This window comes from Oncorhynchus mykiss, chromosome 32 (genome assembly GCF_013265735.2).
Source record: "Oncorhynchus mykiss isolate Arlee chromosome 32, USDA_OmykA_1.1, whole genome shotgun sequence".
Taxonomy (NCBI): Eukaryota; Metazoa; Chordata; class Actinopteri; order Salmoniformes; family Salmonidae; genus Oncorhynchus; species Oncorhynchus mykiss.
In genome coordinates, this window is record NC_050572.1 from 901091 (window position 1) to 924662 (window position 23572).

A 23572-nucleotide genomic window follows, 5' to 3' on the forward strand; every position below is an offset into this window, starting at 1 on the left:
TCACTGAGCTTTTTTAAAAACCTTTATTTAACTAGGCAAGTCAGTTAAGAACAAATTCATATTTACAACGACAGCCTACCAGGGAACAATAACTGCCTTGTTCAGGTGCAGAATAACATACTTGTTAGCTCAGGATACGATCCAGCAACCTTTCAGTTACTGGGCCAACGCTCTAACCACTAGGCTACCTGCTGCCCCTTTACAGTAAAGCCATTCTACTGACAATGTTGTTCGAAGGAGATAGCATGACTGTGTGTTCGATTTTATACACCTGTCGGCAACAGGTGTGGCTGAAATAGCCAAATCCACTCATTTGGAGGAGTGTCCACATACTTTTGTTTATATAGTGTACCTTCCTAAAATACAAGTCAGCAGTAGCACCATCAGGCCTGCAGGTAGAGCCAAAGTCCTATTGTTTGAGAAGATTGCTACAGACAGAGGATATGTGTGTTGTGAGCTCATTCCAGTTCAAAAGCTCCAATATAATTACACACTTTTATGATTTTTAATGGACTGTTTCAACCCAGCTATTGAATCATAGAAAGTCCTTCTACATTAGAGGGGTAGAGGAAGGTAACCTAATAAGACTAGAGGGATGTAGGAGCTATGCAGATGTACTGGTGTGTGTGTGTACATGTATGCATGTGTCAACATGGTCTGTGACATGACTGGCCGTCTCTTCCTGTGGTTTGTAATAGAGGTGACGTGGGAGGACCAGCAGAGGAAGGCTAATGGTATGGTACCAGGTAGCCTCCCTAACCCAATGCTACGGTACCAGGTAGCCTCCCTAACCCTAACCCAATGCTAGGGTACCAGGTAGCCTCCCTAATCCTAACCCAATGGTACGGTACCAGGTAGCCTCCCTAACCCTAACCCAATGGTACGGTACCAGGTAGCCTCCCTAACCCAATGCTACGGTACCAGGTAGCCTCCCTAACCCTAACCCAATGCTACAGTACCAGGTAGCCTCCCTAATCCTAACCCAATGGTACGGTACCAGGTGGCCTCCCTAACCCAATGGTACGGTACCAGGTAGCCTCCCTAACCCAATGGTACGGTACCAGGTAGTCTCCCTAATCCTAACCCAATGGTACGGTACCAGGTAGCCTCCCTAACCCAATGGTACAGTACCAGGTAGCCTCTATATCCTTAACCCAATGGCAGGGTATCATGTAGCCTCCCTAACCCTAACCCAATGGTTCTGTACCAGGTATCCTCCATTACCCTAACGGTACGGTACCAGGTTGCCCAACTTAGTACCTCCCTCTCACCACTTTAGGAACCAGGTAGCCCAACTTAGTACCTCACTCTCCACCTGTAGGAACCAGGTCTGGCCCCACAAATGTAGGCCTGTGTCTCAGCCAAACATTAGGGCCCAGGCTTGGGAGGAAACCTATTCCCATGGGCCCCATGCTCCGGCCCTCTGACACCATGGGCCCCTAACCCCATGGGCCCCATGCTCTGGCCCTCTGACACCATGGGCCCTATCCCTAACCCCATGGGCCCCATGCTCTGGCCCTCCAACACTTTGGCCCCTATCCCTAACCATATGGGCCTCATTCTCTGGCCCTCTAACCCCATGGACCCCATGCTCTGGACCCTCTAACCCCATGGATACCATTCTCTGGCCCTCTAACCCCATGGATCCCATGCTCTGGCCCTCTAACCCCATGGACCCCATGCTCTGGCACTCTAACCACATGCTTCAGCACTCTAACCCCATGCTCCTCTAGCCTCATTGACCCCATGCTCCTCTAGCCTCATTGACCCCATGCCCTGGCACTCTAACCCCATGCTCCTCTAGCCTCATGGACCCCATGATCTGGCCCTCTAACCCCATGCTCTGGCCCTCTGACACCATGGGCCCCTAACCCCATGGGCCCCATGCTCTGGCCCTATGACACCATGGGCCCCTAACCCTATGGGCCCCATGCTCTGGCCCTCCAACACTTTGGCCCCTATCCCTAACCCCATGGGCCCCATGCTCTGGCCCTCCAACACTTTGGCCCCTATCCCAAACCCTATGGGCCTCATTCTCTGGCCCTCTAACCCCATGGATACCATGCTCTGGCCCTCTAACCCCATGGAACCCATGCTCTGGCCCTCTAACCCCATGGACCCCATGCTCTGGCCCTCTAACCCCATAGATCCAATGCTCTGGCCCTCTAACCCCATGGATCCCATGCTCTGGCCCTCTAACCCCATGGATCCCATTCTCTGGCCCTCTAACCCCATGGACCCCATTCTCTGGCCCTCTAACCCCATGGACCCCATTATCTGGCCCTCTAACCCCATGGACCCCATTCTCTGGCCCTCTAACCCCATGGACCCCATTCTCTGGCCCTCTAACCCCATGGACCCCATTCTTTGGCCCTCAAACCCCATAGATCCCATTCTTTGGCCCTCTAACCCCATGGACCCCATTCTTTGGCCCTCTAACCCCATGGATCCCATGCTCTGGCCCTCTAACTCCATGGACCCCCATGCTCTGGCCTTCTGACCCCATGGACCCCATTCTCTGGCCTTCTAACCCCATGGACCCCATTATTTTGCCCTCTAACCCCATGGACCCCATGCTCTGGCACTCTAACCACATGCTTCAGCATTTTAACCCCATGCTCCTCTAGCCTCATTGACCCCATGCCCTGGCACTCTAACCCTATGCTCTGGCACTCTAACCCCATGCTCCTCTAGCCTCATGGACCCCATGATCTGGCCCTCTAACCCCATGCTCTGGCCCTCTAACCCCATGCTCCTCTAACCCTATGACCCCCATGATCTGGCCCTCTAACCCCATGCTCCTCTAGCCTCATGGACCCCATGCTCTGGCACTCTATCCCCATGCTCTGGCACTCTAACCCCATGTTGTGGGCCCTCTGGTTGTTGTGGTACATGCTGTAGGACTGGTACTGTCCTGAATCAAACCATACAGTTACTGGTAGATCTGTCCTGAATCAAACCATACAGTTAGTGGTAGATCTGTCCTGAATCAAACCATACAGTTACTGGTAGATCTGTCCTGAATCAAACCATACAGTTAGTGGTAGATCTGTCCTGAATCAAACCATACAGTTAGTGGTAGATCTGTCCTGAATCAAACCATACAGTTAGTGGTAGATCTGTCCTGAATCAAACCGTACAGTTAGTGGTAGATCTGTCCTGAATCAAACCGTACAGTTAGTGGTAGATCTGTCCTGAATCAAACCATACAGTTAGTGGCACATCTGTCCTGAATCAAACCATACAGTTAGTGGTAGAACTGTTCCAAGGTTTTTAGAGACCTCTTTTTCTGGTTGACCTCTTCTACATTACATTGTCCTGTAAATTGGGTGAAGTGGACAACACAAAGAACCATTAATTCAAGAACCGTACAAGAACCATGCACGTACAAGAACCGTTCATATACAAAGAACCATGCATACACAAGAACTGTTCATACACAAGAACCGTTCATATACAAGAACCGTTCATATACAAGAACCGTTCATATACAAAGAAACATGCATACACAAGAACTGTTCATACACAATAACTGTTCATATACAAGAACCGTTCATATACAAGAACCATGCATACACAAGAACTGTTCATACACAATAACTGTTCATATACAAGAACCGTTCATATACAAGAACCGTTCATATACAAAGAACCATGCATACACAAGAACTGTTCATACACAAGAACTGTTCATATACAAGAACCGTTCATATACAAAGAACCATGCATACACAAGAACTGTTCATACACAATAACTGTTCATATACAATAACCGTTCATATACAAGAACCGTTCATATACAAAGAAACATGCATAGACAAGAACTGTTCATACACAATAACTGTTCATATACAAGAACCGTTCATATACAAGAACCGTTCATATACAAAGAACCATGCATACACAAGAACTGTTCATACACAATAACTGTTCATATACAAGAACCATTCATATACAAAGAACCATGCATACACAAGAACTGTTCATACACAATAACTGTTCATATACAAGAACCGTTCATATACAAAGAACCATGCATACACAAGAACTGTTCATATACAAGAACCTTTCATATACATGAACCGTTCATATATTATGACACAAGTGAACAGGCATCTAACATTTATGTCAGCCTAGTATCTTGTGGACACACTCAGTATAAATGCTACTGTAAATCTGTCAGTCTAGTATATTGTGGACACACTGTCAATATAAATGCTACTGTAAATCTGTCATGGTACAACAGGATGTGTAAGATAATGAGCAGCATTAGTTCTGGTGTTTAGGGTTAGGGTTCGATCTGTGATCATACAACAGGATGTGTAAGATAGTGAGCAGCATTAGCTCTGGTGTTTAGGGTTAGGGTTCGATCTGTGATCATACAACAGGATGTGTGAGATAATGAGCAGCATTAGTTCTGGTGTTTAGGGTTAGGGTTCGATCTGTGATCATACAACAGGATGTGTAAGATAGTGAGCAGAATTAGTTCTGGTGTTTAGGGTTAGGGTTCGATCTGTGATCATACAACAGGATGTGTGAGATAAGGAGCAGCATGAGTTCCGGTGCTTTGGACAAATCACAATTTAGCAAGTGTTTGCGTCGTTCCAATTTCGGAAGGGGGGTGTGGGCGGTAATTTGGCCCATAGACTTGCCCTTAACTTGCCAAGAGAGAGAGTGGATCACTTCGTTTCGGTTCTGATCCTCTTTCCATCTCTTCTCTTAAAACGTATGGACCCAGAACTTAAACCAGTTCTGGGTTAACCAACATTGGTGTCAGCCAGAGGAGAGTTCTGTGTCCCAGTGTGGTTATTATTATTATTATTATACAGTTCTCATTAGGAGCTGTTATACTGGTAGTTTTCAATTCTCTAAACTTCTACCCTGTGGCTGGTCTTGCTTTGACTAGAGTAGTCTGTAGATGAGGTAGGGTAGTCTGTTATTGCAAAATAATGCTTTAATGCTGCCTAGTTTTGTACTGACTTAAAATTAATAATAAAATGACTCATTGCATTGGGTTTTTGTAGCCAATGTAGGATAGTTTCTTGTCCCTATAAAAAACGTAAAAACATTGGGTATATTCACTACAGGATTAAACCAATAATTTAGGAAAAGAATGATGAGTTAATTTGCATACGCTAACGCTTCTAACTTACACTATATATATATATATATATATATATATATATATATATATATATATATATATATACACAAAAGTATGTGGACACCCCTTCAAATTAGTGGATTCTGCTATTTTAGCCACATCTGTTGCTGACAGATGTATAAAATCTTGCACACAGCCATGCGATCTCCATAGACAAACATTGACAGTAGAATGGCCTTGCTGAAGAGCTCAGTGAATTTCAACCTGGCACCGTCATAGGATGCCACCTTTCCAACAAGTCAGTTCGTCAAATTTCTTCCCTGATAGAGCTGCCCCGGTCAACTGTAAGTGCTGTTATTGTGAACTGGTAAGGTCTAGGAGCATCAACGACTCAGCCGCAAAGTGGTAGGCCACACAAGCACACAGAACCACAGAGTGCTGAAGTGCGTAGCAAGTCAAAATCCGTTTGTCCTCAGTTGCAACACTCACTACATAGTTCCAAACTGCCTTTGGAAGCAATGTCAGCACAATAACTGTTCGTCGGGAGCTTGCCAAGAAGCCGCACACAAGCCTAAGATCACCATGTGCAATGCCAAGCGTCGGCCAGAGTGGTGTAAAGCTCACCACTATAGGATCTGGTGGAAACACGTTCACTGGAGTGATCACGCTTTACCATCTGGCAGTTTGATGGAAGAATCTGTGTTTGTCGAATGCCAGGAGAACGCTACCTGCCTGAATGCATAGTTCTGACTGTAAAGTTTGGTGGAGGAAGAATAATAATATGGGGCTGCTATTCATGGTTCGGGCTCCTCAGATATTTTAGACGATTCTGTGCTTTAAACTTTGTGGCAACAGTTTGGGGGAAGCTCCTTCCTGTTTCAGCATGACAATGACCCCATGCACAATGCGAGGTCCATACAGAAATAGTTTGTCAAGATCGGTGTAGAAGAACTTGACTGGCCTGCCCAGAGCCTTGACCTCAACCCCATCGAACAACTTTGGGATGAATTGGAACGTTGACTGCGAGCCAGGCCTAATCGCATATCATAGGTGCACAACCTCAATAATGCTCTTGTGGCTGAATGGAAGTCTCCGCAGAATGCTCCAACATATACAGTTGAAGTCAGAAGTTTACAAACACCTTAGCCAAATACATTTAAACTCAGTTTTTCACAATTCCTGACATTTAATCCTAGTAAAAATGCCCTGGCCAAGGTCAGTTAGGATCACTACTTTATTTTAAGAATGTGAAATGTCAGAATAATAGTAGAGGGAATGATTTATTTCAGCTTTTACTTCTTTCATCACATTCCCAGTGGGTCAGAAGTTTACATACAGTCAATTAGTATTTGGTAGCATTGCCTTTCAATTGTTTAACTTGGGTCAAACGTTTCAGGCAGCCTTCCACAAGCTTCCCACAATAAGTTGGACGAATTTTAGCCCATTCCTCCTGACAGAGCTGGTGTAACTGAGTCGGGTTTGTAGGCCTCCATGCTCGCACACACATTTTCAGTTCAAATCAAATCAAATGTATTTATATAGCCCTTCGTACATCAGCTGATATCTCAAAGTGCTGTACAGAAACCCAGCCTAAAACCCCAAACAGCAAGCAATGCAGGTGTAGAAGCACGGTGGCTAGGAAAAACTCCCTAGAAAGGCCAAAACCTAGGAAGAAACCTAGAGAGGAACCAGGCTATGTGGGGTGGCCAGTCCTCTTCTGGCTATGCCGGGTGGAGGTTATAACAGAACATGGTCAAGATGTTCAAATGTTCATAAATGACCAGCATGGTCGAATAATAATAAGGCAGAACAGTTGAAACTGGAGCAGCAGCACGGCCAGGTGGACTGGGGACAGCAAGGAGTCATCATGTCAGGTAGTCCTGGGGCATGGTCCTAGGGCTCAGGTCCTCCGAGAGAGAGAAAGAGAGAAGGAGAGAATTAGAGAACGCACACTTAGATTCACACAGGACACCGAATAGGACAGGAGAAGTACTCCAGATATAACAAAGTGACCCTAGCCCCCCGACACATAAACTACTGCAGCATAAATACTGGAGGCTGAGACAGGAGGGGTCAGGAGACACTGTGGCCCCATCCGAGGACACCCCCGGACAGGGCCAAACAGGAAGGATATAACCCCACCCACTTTGCCAAAGCACAGCCCCCACACCACTAGAGGGATATCTTCAACCACCAACTTACCATCCTGAGACAAGGCTGAGTATAGCCCACAAAGACCTCCGCCACGGCACAACCCAGGGGGGGGGGGGCAACCCAGACAGGATGACCACATCAGTGAATCAACCCACTCAGGTGACGCACCCTCTCCAGGGACGGCATGAGAGAGCCCCAGTAAGCCAGTGACTCAGCCCCTGTAATAGGGTTAGAGGCAGAGAATCCCAGTGGAAAGAGGGGAACCGGCCAGGCAGAGACAGCAAGGGCGGTTCGTTGCTCCAGAGCCTTTCCGTTCACCCTCCCACTCCTGGGCCAGACTACACTCAATCATATGACCCACTGAAGAGATGAGTCTTCAGTAGAGACTTAAAGGTTGAGACCGAGTTTGCGTCTCTGACATGGGTAGGCAGACCGTTCCATAAAAATGGAGCTCTATAGGAGAAAGCCCTGCCTCCAGCTGTTTGCTTAGAAATTCTAGGGACAATTAGAAGGCCTGTGTCTTGTGACCTTAGCGTACGTGTAGTTCTGCCCACACATTTTCTATGGGATTGAGGTCAGGGCTTTGTGATGGCCACTCCAATACATTGACTTTGTTGTCCTTAAGCCGTTTTGCTACAAATTTGGAAGTATGCTTGGGGTCATTGTCCATTTGGAAGACCCATTTGCGATTAAGCTTTAACTTCCTGACATGTTGCTTCAATATATCCACATATTTTTCCTTCCTCATGATGCAATCTATTTTGTGAAGTGCGCCAGTCCTTCCTGCAGCAAAGCACCCCCACAACATTATGCTGCCACCCCTGTGCTTCACGGTTGGGATGGTGTTCTTAGGCTTGCAAGCATCCCCCGTTTTCCCCCAAACATAACGATGGTCATTATTACCATAGAGTTCTATTTTTGTTTCATCAGAACAGAGGACATTTCTCAAAAAAGTACGAGCTTTGTCCCCATGTGCAGTTGCAAACCGTGGTCTGGCTTTTTTATGGCGGTTTTGGAGCAGTGGCTTCTTACTTGCTGAGCGGCCTTACAGGTTATGTCGATATACACATACACATGGTTAGCAGATGTTAATGCGAGTGTAGCGAAATGCTTGTGCTTCTAGTTCCGACAATGCAGTAATCACCAATGAGTAATCTAACAATTTCACAACAACAGCCTCCTGAGATTGAAGAGGCACTGCTGCGTCTTCTTCACCACGCTGTCTGTGTGGGTGGACCATTTCAGTTGGTCCGTGATGTGTACGCCGAGGAACTTAAAACTTACAACCCTCTCCACTACTGTCCCGTCGATGTGGATAGGGGGGTGCTCCCTCTGCTGTTTCCTGAACGATCCACGATCATCTCCTTTGTTTTGGTTGAGTTTGAGGTTATTTTCCTGACACCACACTCCTAGGGCCCTCACCTCCTCCCTGTAGGGTGGGAGGGTGCAGCAAGTCAGCACCTCAGGAGTAAATGTCAGTTGGCTTTTCATAGCCGATCATTAAGAGTATCTTTACCGCTCTTGCTGTCTCTAGAGAGTTGAAAACAGCAGGTCTGGGACAGGTAGCACGTCCGGTGAATAGGTCAGGGTTCCATAGCTGCAGGCAGAACGGTTGAAACTGGAGCAGCAGCACGGCCATTTGGACTGGGGACAGCAAGGAGTCATCATGCCAGGTAGTCCTGAGGAATGGTCCTAGGGCTTCTGGAGGTCTGAGGTCTTGGCTGTTTTCTTTTGATTTTCCCATCAGCCATGAAGTTCTTTGAAATGCTGGTAATTGCTCACATGAACACCATTATCCCAGAAACCCTAGAGGGATATCTTCAAACCACCAACTTATTACCCTGAGACAAGGCTGAGTATAGCCCACAAAGATCTCCCCCACAGCACGAACCCTGACAGGAAGATCACTTCAGTGACTCAACCCACTCAAGTGACGAACCCCTCTTATGGACGGCATAGAAGAGCATCAGTAAGCCAGTGATTCAGTCCCCATAATAGGGTTAGAGGCAGAGAATCCCAGTGGAGAGAGGTGAACCGCCAAAATCGTCCAAGTAACGTCAAGATCGGCCATGCAACTTCTCCTGAAAAAGAAAGATATCTTGACAAGATTGAAATATTCGGTTGTGTTCTATATCTTGCTCCTTGCAAGCTTTTCACACCACTTAAAATGTGCAAAAAATTCCCCCCTCCCCCCATACCAGATATATAGCTATTTGGCTAGCTAATGATACTACTGACAGCTGGCTAAAGCTAACTCTTCTGACATAAACCGGTTAATTAGCTTGTTTAATTTACCCTAAAAGTGTAGCTGGACATACGGCTCCTAAATTAAGAGGGACTATTATCAGAAATCAGTCTGTCGATCAGCATGTTTCTCCACGATTGCTACTTTTGATCAGCTTTGGACAGACAGCTGCTTCGTGAAAACTCATCATAATGTTAGCTAGCTACTAAGAAACAGTAGCTAGCTAGTTTTTGGTGGAAGAATTCAACATTGTGTGTGTTGCACTGGTCAGCTGGTTAGCAGCATCCCTTTAGTATGACTGGCTGGCTCAGCTAGCAAGCTTAGCCTGCTTGTTAGCTAATGTTGGACAAATCACGTTAGTTTTCATGACATTGTCAAACGTCAAAATACTGCTCATTGGTGCACAAAACATCTTAGCTTGAAGTAAACTGATACAACTTCCTCATCAAAGAATGTCAACATTATATACAGATGTATTGTTTCAGCTTTGATTAATTCAGCCTGTTTTAGGCAATGTACAAAGCTGTATTACATCCCTTGGGATCTAATAAAAGGCCTACAGTGTTCAGTAGGATCCGTTGATCAGTTGATTGACTGTCTGCTGGTGTGGAAGTTCCCCAATGTTTATAGTTATGGATAATGTATCATTATAGTGGATAATGTTTTATTGTAGTTATTGTTATAGTTGTAGACAATTTATCAATATAGTTATGGATAATGTATCAGTATAGTTATTGTATTAATCATTATAATTATGGATAATTTATCATTACAGTTATCGTTATGGATCATTTGTGATTATAGTTGTTATAGTTATCATTAAAGTGATTATAATTTATTATTATTGTTCATATTATAGTTATCATTATATTGATCTTTATGGATAAATCATCATTATCATTATAGTTATCGTTAATTTATCATTATAGTTATGGATAATGTATCATTATGCAGTTATTATAGCTATCATTCTAGTTATAGTTATGGATTTTGTATCATTATACAGTTATTCTAGCTTTCATTGTAGTTGTCGTTACAGTTATGGATAATGTATCATTATAGCTATCGTTACAGATCATTTATCAATGTAGTTAGCATTGTAGTATAATGATAAATTATTAATAACGATAACTAGAATGATAATTTATCCATAACTATAAAGATAACTATAATGATAAATGATCCATAACTATAACGATAAATTATCCATAACAATTACGAATAACTATAATGATAATGATAAATGATCCATAACGATAACAGCTCCTTGCAAAAGTATTCACCCCCCTTGCCATTTTTCCTATTTTGTTGCATTACAACCTGTAATTGATTTTTATTAGGATTTCATCTAATGGACATACACAAAATAGTCCAAATTGGTGAAGTGAAATGAAAAAAAATTACTTCAAAATGTAAAAATATAGTATTCACCCCTTTGCTTGCGGAAAATGTATCATTATCGTTATGGATCATTTATCATTATCGTTATGGATCATTTATCGTTATGGATCATTTATCGTTATGGATCATTTATCATTATGGTTATAGTTATGGATCATTATCATCATAGTTATCATTCTAGTTATGGATAATTTATCATTAGTTATATTTATTGTTATGGATATAGTTTTCATTATAGTGATCATTATAGTTATCCTTATAGTTATGGATCATTTATCTTTATAGTTATTAAAGTGATCATTATAGTTATCCTTATAGTTATGGATCATTTATCATTATAGTGATCATTATAGTTATGGATCATTTATCATTATAGTGATCATTATTGTTATCCTTATAGTTATGGATCATTTATCTTTATAGTTATTAAAGTGATCATTATAGTTATCCTTATAGTTATGGATCATTTATCATTATAGTTATCCTTATAGTTATGGATCATTTATCTTTATAGTTATTAAAGTGATCATTATAGTTATCCTTATAGTTATGGATCATTTATCATTATAGTTATCGTTATAGTTATGGATCATTTATCATTATAGTTATTAAAGTGATCATTATAGTTGTCCTTATAGTTATGGATCATTTATCATTATAGTGATCATTATAGTTATGGATCATTTATCATTATAGTGATCATTATAGTTATCCTTATAGTTATGGATCATTTATCATTATAGTGATCATTATAGTTATGGATCATTATCATCATAGTTATCATTCTAGTTATGGATAATTTATCATTAGTTATATTTATTGTTATGGATATAGTTTTCATTATAGTGATCATTATAGTTATCCTTATAGTTATGGATCATTTATCTTTATAGTTATTAAAGTGATCATTATAGTTATCCTTATAGTTATGGATCATTTATCATTATAGTGATCATTATAGTTATGGATCATTTATCATTATATAAATCATTATAGTTATCCTTATAGTTATGGATCATTTATCATTATAGTGATCATTATAGGTATCCTTATAGTTATGGATTATTTATCATTATAGTGATAATTATAGTTATGGATCATTTATCATTATGGTGATCATTATAGTTATGGATCATTTATCATTATAATGATCATTATAGTGATTATTATAGTTATGGATCATTTATCATTGTAGTTATCATTATAGTTATGGATTATGGATCATTATAGTGATCATTACAGTGATCATTATAGTTATCCTTATAGTTATGGATAATTTATCATTATAGTTATCCTTATAGTTATGGATCATTTATCATTATAGTAATCATTATAGTGATCATATTGTGATCGTTATAGTTATGGATAATTTATAATTATATTGATCATTATAGTTATATGTATAGTTATGGATAATTTATCATTATAGTAATCATTATAGTTATCCTTATAGTTATGGATCATTTATCATTGTAGTTATCCTTATAGTTATGGATCATTTATCACTATAGTAATCATTATAGTGATCATATTGTGATCGTTATAGTTATCCTTATAGGTATGGATCATTTATCATTATAGTAATCATTATAGTTATGGATCATTTATCATTATAGTTATCCTTATAGTTATGGATCATTTATCATTATAGTTATGGGTCATTTATCATTGTAGTTATCATTATAGTTATGGATTATGTATCATTATAGTGATCATTACAGTGATCATTATAGTTATCCTTATAGTTATGGATCATTTATCATTATATTGATCATTATAGTTATATGTATAGTTATGGATAATGTATCATTATAGTGATCATTATAGTTGTCCTTATAGTTATGGATCATTTTTCATTATAGTGATCATTATAGTTATGGATCTGTCACGGTGCTGACTTTTGCCCAAAACCTGCAGCAAAAGCCTCTACCCCGTCCTCTGGCTGGGCAGAGTACTTTAGGACTTTAGTTCCTTCGGTGTAACAAGGGCCTAGCCGTGCGGCCCTACTAACACTCCTATTTATTCGTAATGGCCCTTCACGTGAGTTGGGTTTGTTCCTTCGTTCACGTTGTCACTCCCTTATTTTCCGGTCTAGTATGAGGCCTTGGATAGATATACTCCTATTTAAATATTCTTAAGCGTTATGGATTCCTCCTATATTTCCTTACCTTCAAGTTATCTTTACCTATGTATATATCAATACCTAATAACAACTCCTATTAGTTATTATGCTCGTCAGCTAGTAGTCACTCGGAAACTAGTATTGGTATATGTTTTGACTCTCTTAAAAAATATATTATTGTCCACACAATGAAATATTCTTTAGTTCAATCACTTTAACCTATAACCAGGGTTACTTTCTGTTCAGTGAGAGTGTCAAAGGCGTTTGCTCTCCAGATCGTTTATCTGGCCTAGTTGTCAAAGTTTCAAGCTTTTATTAAGTCACTCTGTTTTTTGTCTTATACACATCATTACAATTCAATGGTTATACAGTTTCTCAATACAACAATAATGCTCAATCAATCCTTAATGCTTTACGCTATGCCAGATAATATTGCAAAACTTTAAATGCGTTAACACTTTTAACAATATTGACTAAATAGCAAAAATAGTTAAATTACCTTAAATGCTCAGGCCCTTGGTCGCTTTCCTGTAATTGGTATTCTCACAGCTATCACATCTGGTTCCTAGTGTCTAACATGCGAACGCCCGCTTTGCCTGTGCGATCAAGAGGTGGTTAGACCTCTGTTTTTCGGAGACTCAGTCGGGTTCACAAGATTCAACCAGTTTCTTCAGATAGTGACCCAATAAGTACTTAAGCAAAATTATCCAGTTCTCAAAATATTGTTCTAGTCCAACAAAAAGTGTATATCCTAATACTATTCACTTCCAACTGTGCATAGACTCAATATATTGTAACTGGTACTTGGCTGTTTTTCCTTGAATTGCTAATCACCTCTGGTTCCTGGTGTCAAAAATGCAAACGCCCGCTTTGTCTATGTGATCAAGAGGTGGTTAGACCTCTGTTTTTCGGAGACTCAGTCGGGTTCACAAGATTCAAACAGTTTCTTCAGATTGTGACCCAATAAGTACTTAAGCAAAATTATCCAGTTCTCAAAATATTGTTCTAGTCCAACAAAAAGTGTATATCCTAATACTATTCACTTCCAACTGTGCATAGACTCAATATATTGTAACTGGTACTTGGCTGTTTTTCCTTGAATTGCTAATCACCTCTGGTTCCTGGTGTCAAAAATGCAAACGCCCGCTTTGTCTATGTGATCAAGAGGTGGTTAGACCTCTGTTTTTCGGAGACTCAGTCGGGTTCACAAGATTCAAACAGTTTCTTCAGATTGTGACCCAATAAGTACTTAAGCAAAATTATCCAGTTCTCCAAATATTGTTTTAGTCTATCAAAAAGCGTATAGTGCAATAGTAAATTTACCTGTGATGATTCTCCATATGAAGTCTGTCTCATATGTTAACGAGGATCATACTGTCTTATGATCTCTGTTCTCTTTATATACCTTTTTACAGGGGAAGTTCCCACTGGTGCTGTAGACCTACGTAACCTTAGGCCTGTGTGTTAAACGGAAGCTTCCTATTATTACCATTTAAGGTCATGCACTACTGACTCTCACATTGCTGCTTCCGTGTTACTGTTGGCTGATTCTACTCAATCATACCAGCTGGTTGTTTCTACCACTGGAGGTGGCGTAGGTGGTATGTCAAGCGTCAGCTGGGAGAAGTCTATGGTATCTCCTCGGCTTCCCCCTGTTGTCCAGTTTCTGCAGGTGCGGTCCATGGTTCCATGAGGTCCCGTGAATGCCCTGTGTTGTTGTCCCCATTGCTTGATGGAGTGGGCAGATTCTTTTCATCTCTTGTCACAGATCATTTATCATTATAGTTATCCTTATAGTTATGGATCATTTATCATTATAGTAATCAGGTACAAAATAACTCTTATATCTAAAAGGAGTCGGAGTAAGTGCAGGTGAGCAAACTACATGTTCAGTAGAAATATCACGATTGGGGCAGCTAAAGTATTCCCTTCAACGGATTTTTCTAAAACACTTAAACATGTCTACCTTAACATCAAAATCGTTGCAATATAATAAAGGGTTAAGCAAGGAGACATGGGCAGGGCTCAATATCTTGCTTGATAAATTAAAATGACACTCAGTCCCCTGCCTCTAGTAGTCGTTTCTTCGAACCCTGTCGGGTGCCTCTAGTAGTCGGTTCTTCGAACCCTGTCGGGTGGGGCATCTCGTCGGTGCGCGTGCCCGCGGCCACTGCCGCCCTTCTGTCGGCCCAGTTTTTTGTATGCTATTTTAATATGAGAATTAATTAATGATATCAGGCCAAATCCAGCCATGATTACAGACACCTGTATGTGTCTGTGTCTTTTGACACTATATAAACTAGTCACCTCTGTTTGTCATTATACCCTGATGAAGACAGCTTGTCTGTCGAAACGTTGGACATTAGGTTATTACATTTTTGCATCTGAGCTCCTAGAGTGTGCGGCTCTCCTTTATTTTTTTAAGTGTCCACCAGAGGTCACCATGTCCTTAGTAGTTGTAGTAGTAGTTTACTTTGTTCTGGCAGTGTTCGTTAGACTGGATATGGTCGTTTGATAGGGAAATGTTCTTCTTTTCTCGTCTTCGGTCCAGTTTCCTAGACTACGTTACATGCAGAGCTGCAGGCGACGCATGTCTAGTCTTCTTCCCTGTTGTGTTTCAGAGGGTCTTACCCTTTTCTGGTCTGGTAGAGTCTAACCATATTACACGTGTAGCCACAGCTCCACGATTTCTTGTCTCAATGGGTGATTATTCAGGGTACAGCTAAGACACCTTTCCACACTGGCAGCAACCCGGCATGTTTTGGTCTAATGTACATTTCGTTAGGAGTCCTTTTATAGGCACTCTGGAAAAAGGGGTGTTCCATCCTTTTGGCATAATGTCTATGCTCACGTGGGCATGGTTACTAACTGGATAAAACTTTACATGACAAACAAATATCTCATCTATCCTTATCAGGTGGTAGCTGGTATCCTTATCAGGTGGTAGCTGAAGTGATGATATTGGTAATAATCAATTTCCTCCAATTCTTTTCTTCTACAGGTGCTTTGAAGGATCCATCCAAGGTAAGAGTTATTTTTTTAAATTTGTGTTGAAAAGCTTGTTGCTTCGGGTTAAGGTTAGATTTGACATTACAGACAGCACTAAAATTGATTTGGCTCTTTCCAATACAGTAATTGATTCCATCTCTGTTTAAACCATGGAATGCAAATGTTGTCATTTAAATAAAAAAAAATCTACAATATTTAGTGAACACTCCGAGCCTGCATGAATTCAACTATCCTTACAGTATTGGCATACTGTAACAGTTTTGACTTGAGGTTATTGTTTGTTTGGATGCCAGGTAGGTTGTGCCTACCAGAGAAAATATAGGTTTCTCCTTTTGGTTTGGGAGGGAATGAGTCTCGTCTGGTCCATCAAGTCTACACCAATACAAAGGACTCATGTAAAAGTCAGGATGGACATACACTTTTCATAAACCTTAAACCATTGTAAATAACTTCAAACAAATGTATTATTTTGTGTGGGTTGTATTACCAACAAATGATCACAAACACATAATACTATAACAAATAATGAGCTCTGTACCTCGGGCCTTAAAGAGTCCAGCCCGGTAAAGGAGTTCAGGGAACTCAAGTGACCTTAGTCATGCAATGTTTGTCTGTTCATAAAGTGTAGCGTAAACCCAGTCTCAATCATACAATCAAAATATCAAACTCTTTTACCACACAAACATAAAGAGTATCAAATCTCAATACGTCTTCAACTACAACTGACCACATAAATCATGGTATACATCACACTAAAACAAATTGAATACCTTCTGCAATAAAGTTGTAGTCGGTCAGTCAGACAATCCAATCTGCCAACAGAGGAGAAATGCCATGAAGAACCAGCAGAGACCAACTGAGATGTGTAGTCCAGTCCAAAGGAAGCAATGAGTGGATCCGATCCTGGTTAAACTTGAGACAAGGCTACAAAGCACACTTTTAAATACAACAAAACAAGTAAAGAAGCTTCGGAACTGAGGGTTGAACACATCCTCATTCGCACCACCATCACAACTCCACTTTTGCGCAGCTGATGCTGGTGATTTAATTGGGAATGAATGGGGAAGCGCCCTATTGGAAGGAGAAGCACTGAGATGGTTCAGACAAGTTCAGAGCCATCACAATACGAGTCCATACCATCAAGTTCTGCTTTCCTGACCATATACCATAAATAGCATTGAAAAACATGTTCTTAATCAAAGTAATCCCCCATAATACTTATTAATGAATTGCGACGTGGTTGAGAAACATGTCTTCCTAAGAACCTGGTACCTAAACAAAATGTATAGTCATTGATTCAACCTCTACGTTTGGAATGTAATTGTAGACCGTATTCAATGGGTATGGATGTAGCATATACACACCTGGAAGGGACACATGGCCATAGAGAGAGGCCAGAGTGGTTTGACGCTTCTGACAACCACTTTGTGCACTCTCCTGAAAATACTGCGTTTCACATTCGTCCATTTCGGGAGGTGTTATCTTATCCAATCATAAACGATTTGAGTACCAACTCGAAGTATACAAGTTGACTGACATCTGGAAGGAGTTTTCTGGAAAAAGCTAAGTGCCTGAGTGAGAAGGTAAGCAAGCTTTCATCTACATGGTTTGACCATGTACTGTACATTTGAAGAACCTGAAAAAAATATGTCATTACATGTCTAAGATTCTTGGGAACATCTTGCAATGCTGCTATCAAGATTTCATGCTGAATTGTTGAACCGATTGTAAATTTACAGCGAGTAGGTGGCTATCAAGTTGTTTAACTATCTTGCCACCGTTATCTGAGGGAAAGAGTGGGGCGTTCTGCTTGGCTGTGGCGGAGATGTTCTCTCTCACTGCTCTCTCTGTCACCCTGTCTCACTCTATCGATTTGGTAAAAATTAAATTAAATTGATTATCTACGTTTAATACTCAGGTTCTTAGGAACAATTTGATGTGCAGAAATTGAGACTGCATTGAGGTGACAAGCTGTTTTTAGCAAGTCTACTAGTTAGCTAGGTAACGTTAGCTAGTTCATGGGGGAGAGAAGTGTTACTTGCCGCCTGACTTTCTCACACAGGAGAGAGAGAAAGGAAATAAAGAGGGAGAGAGAGTAGTGGGCAGGAAGGGATGAAAAGAGAGAAAAATGGGGGAGAAGATATGGAAAGGAAGGATAAATTCTGACTGATAAATGCCTTCAGAAATGACAGATGCTCATTATTTTTATTGTTTGATATTAATAATATTCTAGCCATGTTTAACAGATATCTTGCTCTTCTGGATGGCCTATTCTGATCAATTAGTGTTTATAATGTATAGTGCTTTCAGAAAGCATTCACACCCCTTGACATTTTCAAGATTTTGTTTTGTTACACAGTGAATTCAAAATGGATTACATTTAGATTTGTGTCACTGAACTACACACAATAACCCATAATATCAAAGTGAAATGTAGTTTTTAGATTTTTTTTTACAAATAAGTACAGGAGTAAAAATGTGTTTAATTAACAAGTCACATAATAAGTTGCATGGAATCACTCTGTGTGCAATGAAGTCACGCCTACTCCCGCTCCCCCTCTCCAGCGCTTGACGTCACCTGTCTACTAACCACCAGTCCTGGAAACCATCATTACGCACACCCGCTCCCCATCATTACGCACACCTGGGCTTCATCATCATCTATATTACATTCCCTTTATTTAGCCCTCAGTAGCCTCAGTAATCAGGCATTATTGGTTTGTTGTCATATTCAGTAGGCATCTCCTGTTTTGATAATTTACCTTTCAATGCATTTCGTCATCAATTTACCTTTCATCACTTCCTGCTTCTTGACTCCCTGCATATTTGTGACAGAATACTGCCTCACAATATGGAAGTAGCAGAAGATAAAACCATTTTCCAGACTGTCAACAAACAGGGTCATCTACTCCACCAACACCACGACCAGCTGGCGGAACTGGGTACGGCCATGGTGGATGTCCTCCACTTTCTCCACCGCCTTAAAACCCTCAGCAAGGCTCTCCATACCCCTATCAGAGGGCCTCCTACCATGGGTCGTCACAGGGAGTCAGTCCTCCAGCCTACCCAGCCGTCCCCCTAGGTCAGCAATGTCTGACTGTCCTATTCAGAGAAGTATGACGGTACTCCATCCCAATGTCGTGGCTTCCTACTCCAGTGCTCCCTCTGTTTTGCCCATCAGATGGGAGCCCCCACCACTGAGATGTCCAAGATTGCCACGGTAATTTCCCTGCTGACCAGGCAGGCGTTGGAGTGGGCTATGGCCGTCTGGAAGAGAGGAGAGGAGAGGAGGAGCTGGTTTCCTTTGTGAGGTTCATGGCTCTGTTCAGGGCGGTCTTCGACCATCCTCCAGTGGGCAGAGAGGGAGGTAAGAAACTTCTCCAACTCTAGCAGGTTGCTCAGACAGCTGCGGAGTACGCCCTCACCTTTTGGACTGTGGCAGGTTTTCCAATGCCTCGCAAAGAAGGGTACCTATTAGTAGGGTAAAAAAAGTAGACACTGAATATCCCTTTGAGCATGGTGAAGTTGTAAATTACGTATAAATACACCCAGATACTAAGATACAGGCCTCCTTCCTAACTCAGTTGCTGTAAAGGAAGGAAACAGCTCACGGATTTCATCATTAGACCAATGGTGATTTTAAAACAGAGTTTAATGGCTGTCATAGGAGAAAACTGAGGATGGATCAACAACATTGTAGTTACTCCACAATACTAATACAGAGTGAAAAGAAGGAAGCCTGTACAGAATACAAATATTCCAAAACATGTATCCTGTTTGCAACAAAGCACTAAAATTGTACTGCAAAAAATGTCAAAGAAATTAACTTTTTGTCCTGAATATAAAGCGGTATGTTTGGGGCAAATCCAACTCAACACATCACTGAGTACCACTCCACATATTTTCAAGGGTAGTGGCGGCTGCATCGTGTTATGCTTGTCATCATCAACCTCTATAAAAAGCACAGGCAAAATCCTAGAGGAAAGCCTGTTCAGTCTGCTTTCCACCAGACAACGGGAGACAAAATCACCTTTCAGCAGGACAATAACATAAAACACTAGGCCGAATATACACTTTTAACAAGACGACATTGAATGTTATGTTCCTGAGTGGCCTAGATAGAGTTTTGACTTAAATTGGCTTCAAAATCTATGGCAAGACTTGAAAATGACTGTCTAGCAATGATCAACAACCAACTTGATGGAGCTTGAAGAATTTTAATCTTGTACAATAAAGATATGCAAAGTTCTTAGACTTACCCAGATGGACTCACAGCTGTTATCGCTGCCAAAGGTGATTCAAGATATGAGTGTTTTATTTTATTTTCTATTTTGACATGAGTATTGTGTGTGGATGATTGACAAAAATATGCCAGTTAAATACATTTTAAGCCCAATTTGTAACACAACAAAATGTGTAAAAAGTCAAGGGGAGTGAAAACTTTCTGAAGGTACTGTATGTGTGTGTGTATATATATAAACTTCCGAAGTCAGAAGTTTACATAAACCTTATATCACGACTTCCGCCGAAGTCGGTCCCTCTCCTTGTTCGGGCGGCGTTCGGCGGTCGACGTTGCCGGCCTTCTAGCCATCGCCGATCCACTTTTCGTTTTCCATTTGTTTTGTCTTACACACCTGATTTCACTCACCCAATTACTTGTTCATTATTTAACCCTCTGTTCCCCCCATGTTTGTTTGTGAGTGATTGTTCATTGTAAATCGGTCCGTTATTGTGGGCTCGCTATATTGCTTTGTATATGTGTATTTTGAGTAAAGTACGTTGATTACTTATATCTGCCGCCCTGCACCTGACTCTCTACACCAGCTTCACACATGACCATTACACCTTAGCCAAAAATATTTAAAATCCGTTTTTCACCATTCCTGACATTTAATCCTAGTAAAATTCCCTGTCTTAGGTCAGTTAGGATCACCACTTGATTTTAAGAATGTGAAATGTCACCAGATTTTTCAGTACTGCCCACAAATTTTCCATGGGATTGAGGTCAGGGCTTTGTGATGTTTCAGTACTGCCCACAAATTTTCCATGGGATTGAGGTCAGGGCTTTGTGATGGCCACTCCAATACCTTGACTTTGTTGTCCTTATGCCATTTTGCCACAACTTTGGAAGTATGCTTGGAGTCATTGTCCATTTGGAAGACCCATTTGCGACCAAGCTTTAACTTCCTGACTGATGTCTTGAGATGTTGCTTTAATCTATCCACGTAATTTTCCTTTCTCATGATGCCATAATTTTTGTGCAGCGCACCTGTCCCTCCTGCTGCAAAGTACCCCCACAACATTATGCTACCACCCCCGTGCTTCACGGTTGGGACGGTGTTCTTCAGCTTGCAAGCCTCCCCCTTTTTCCTCCAAACATAATGATGGTCATTATGGCCAAAGAGTTCTATTTTTGTTTCATCAGACCAGAGGACATTTCTCCAAAAAGTGTGATCTTTGTCCCCATTTGCAGTTGCTAACCGTGGTCTGGCTTTTTATGGTGGTTTTGGAGCGGTGGCTTCTTCCTTGCTGAGCGACCTTTCAGGTTATGTCGATATAGGACTCGTTTTACTGTGGATATAGATAATTTTGTACCCGTTTCCTCCAGTATCTTCAGATGGTCCTTTGCTGTTGTTCTGGGATTGATTTGCACTTTTCGCACCACTGTACGTTCATGCATCTATCACAGATTGGAGTAGGAATCGGCTTGAATACATTTGTTTGAGGTCCTGGATAGGTATTTGCCCTTTATCATTATACATGTCTCGCAAGTTATGCACACCCTTATCCGCCCACAATGGGTACACAAAAGGCTTATTATTTGTCAGCAGGTTATGGTTATGCATGTAGGAGTAGATTCACAGAGCTTGTTCATGTTGCCTATATATTTCTCAGCGTAGCACCATACTTTTAGTGAGTTGCTCTATTTACCTTAATACCAGAAATTTGTTAGACTATGGTTGCAATAAGTTCTTCCTCTATGCCTCTCCAAGAACCTGCAATAGAATCATCGAACCATACTCAAGGATTTTATTTTGGTAGACAAGTAATATACGTCGTAATAAAACAAACCTCCTGTTCTCTTTAACCTAAGAGTATCATATCGAATACGTAGCTTTTTATCCAAATCAACTTTGAGGTATTTGTATTTATTATGGATCCCCATTAAAATACATTCACAACATATTAAGTGTATGCCCTCAGGCCCCTACTCTACTACCACATACAGTTGAAGTCAGAAGTTTACATATACGTAGGTTGGAGTCATTCAAATTTGTTTTTCAACCACTCCACAAATATCTTGTTAATTAACAAACAATAGTTTTGGCAAGTTGGTTAGGACATCTACTTTGTGCATGCCACAAGCAAATGTTCCAACATTTGTTTGCAGACAGATTATTTCACTTATAATTCCCTGCATCACAATTCCAGTGGGTCAGAAGTTTAAATACACTAAATTCCAGAAAATTATGTCATGGCTTTAGAAGCTTCTGTTAGGTTAATTGACATCATTTGAGTCAATTGGAGGTATACCTGTGGATGTATTTCAAGGCCCACCTTCAAACTCAGTGCCTCTTTGCTTGACATCATGGGAAAATCAAAATAAATCAGCCAAGACCTCAGAAAATAAATTATAGACCTCCACAAGTCTGGTTCATCCTTAGGAACAATTTCCAACTGCCTGAAGGTACTAGGTTCATCTGTACAAATAATAGTACACAAGTATAAACACCATTGGGACCACGCAGCTGTCATACCGCTCAGGAAGGAGACGTGTTCGGTCTTTTAGAGATGAACGTAAAAGTGCAAATCAATCCCAGAACAACAACAATGGAACTTGTGAAGATGCTGGAGGAAACAGGTAAAAAAATATCTATATCTACAGTAAAACGAGTCATATATCGACATAACCTGAAAGGCCCTCAGCAAGTAAGCAGCCACTGCTCCAAAACCACCATAAAAATGCCAGACTACGGTTTGCAACTGCACATGGGGACAAAGATCACACTTTTTGGAGAAATGTCCTCTGGTCTGATGAAACAAAAATAGAACTGTTCGGCCATAATGACCATCGTTATGTTTGGAGGAAAAAGGGGGAGGCTTGCAAGCTGAAGAACACAATCCCAACCGTGAAGCACGGGGGTCGCAGCATCCGGTTGTGGGGGTGCTTTGCTGCAGGAGGGACTGGTGCACATCACAAAATAGATGGCTCATGAGAAAGGAAAATTGTGGATATATTGAAGCAACATGTCAAGACATCAGTCAGGAAGTTAAAGCTTGGTTGCAAATGGGTCTTCCAGCATACTTCCAAATTTGTTGCAAAATGGCTTAAGGACAACAAAGTCACGGTATTGGAGGGGCTACCACCAAACCCTGACCTCAATCCTATAGACAATTTGTGGGCAGAACTGAAAAAGCATGTGCGAGCCGGGAGGCCTACAAACCTGACTCAGTTACACCAGCTCTGTCAGGAGAAATGGGCCAAAATTCACCCAATTTATTGTGGTAAGGTTGTGGAAGGCTACCTGAAACGTTT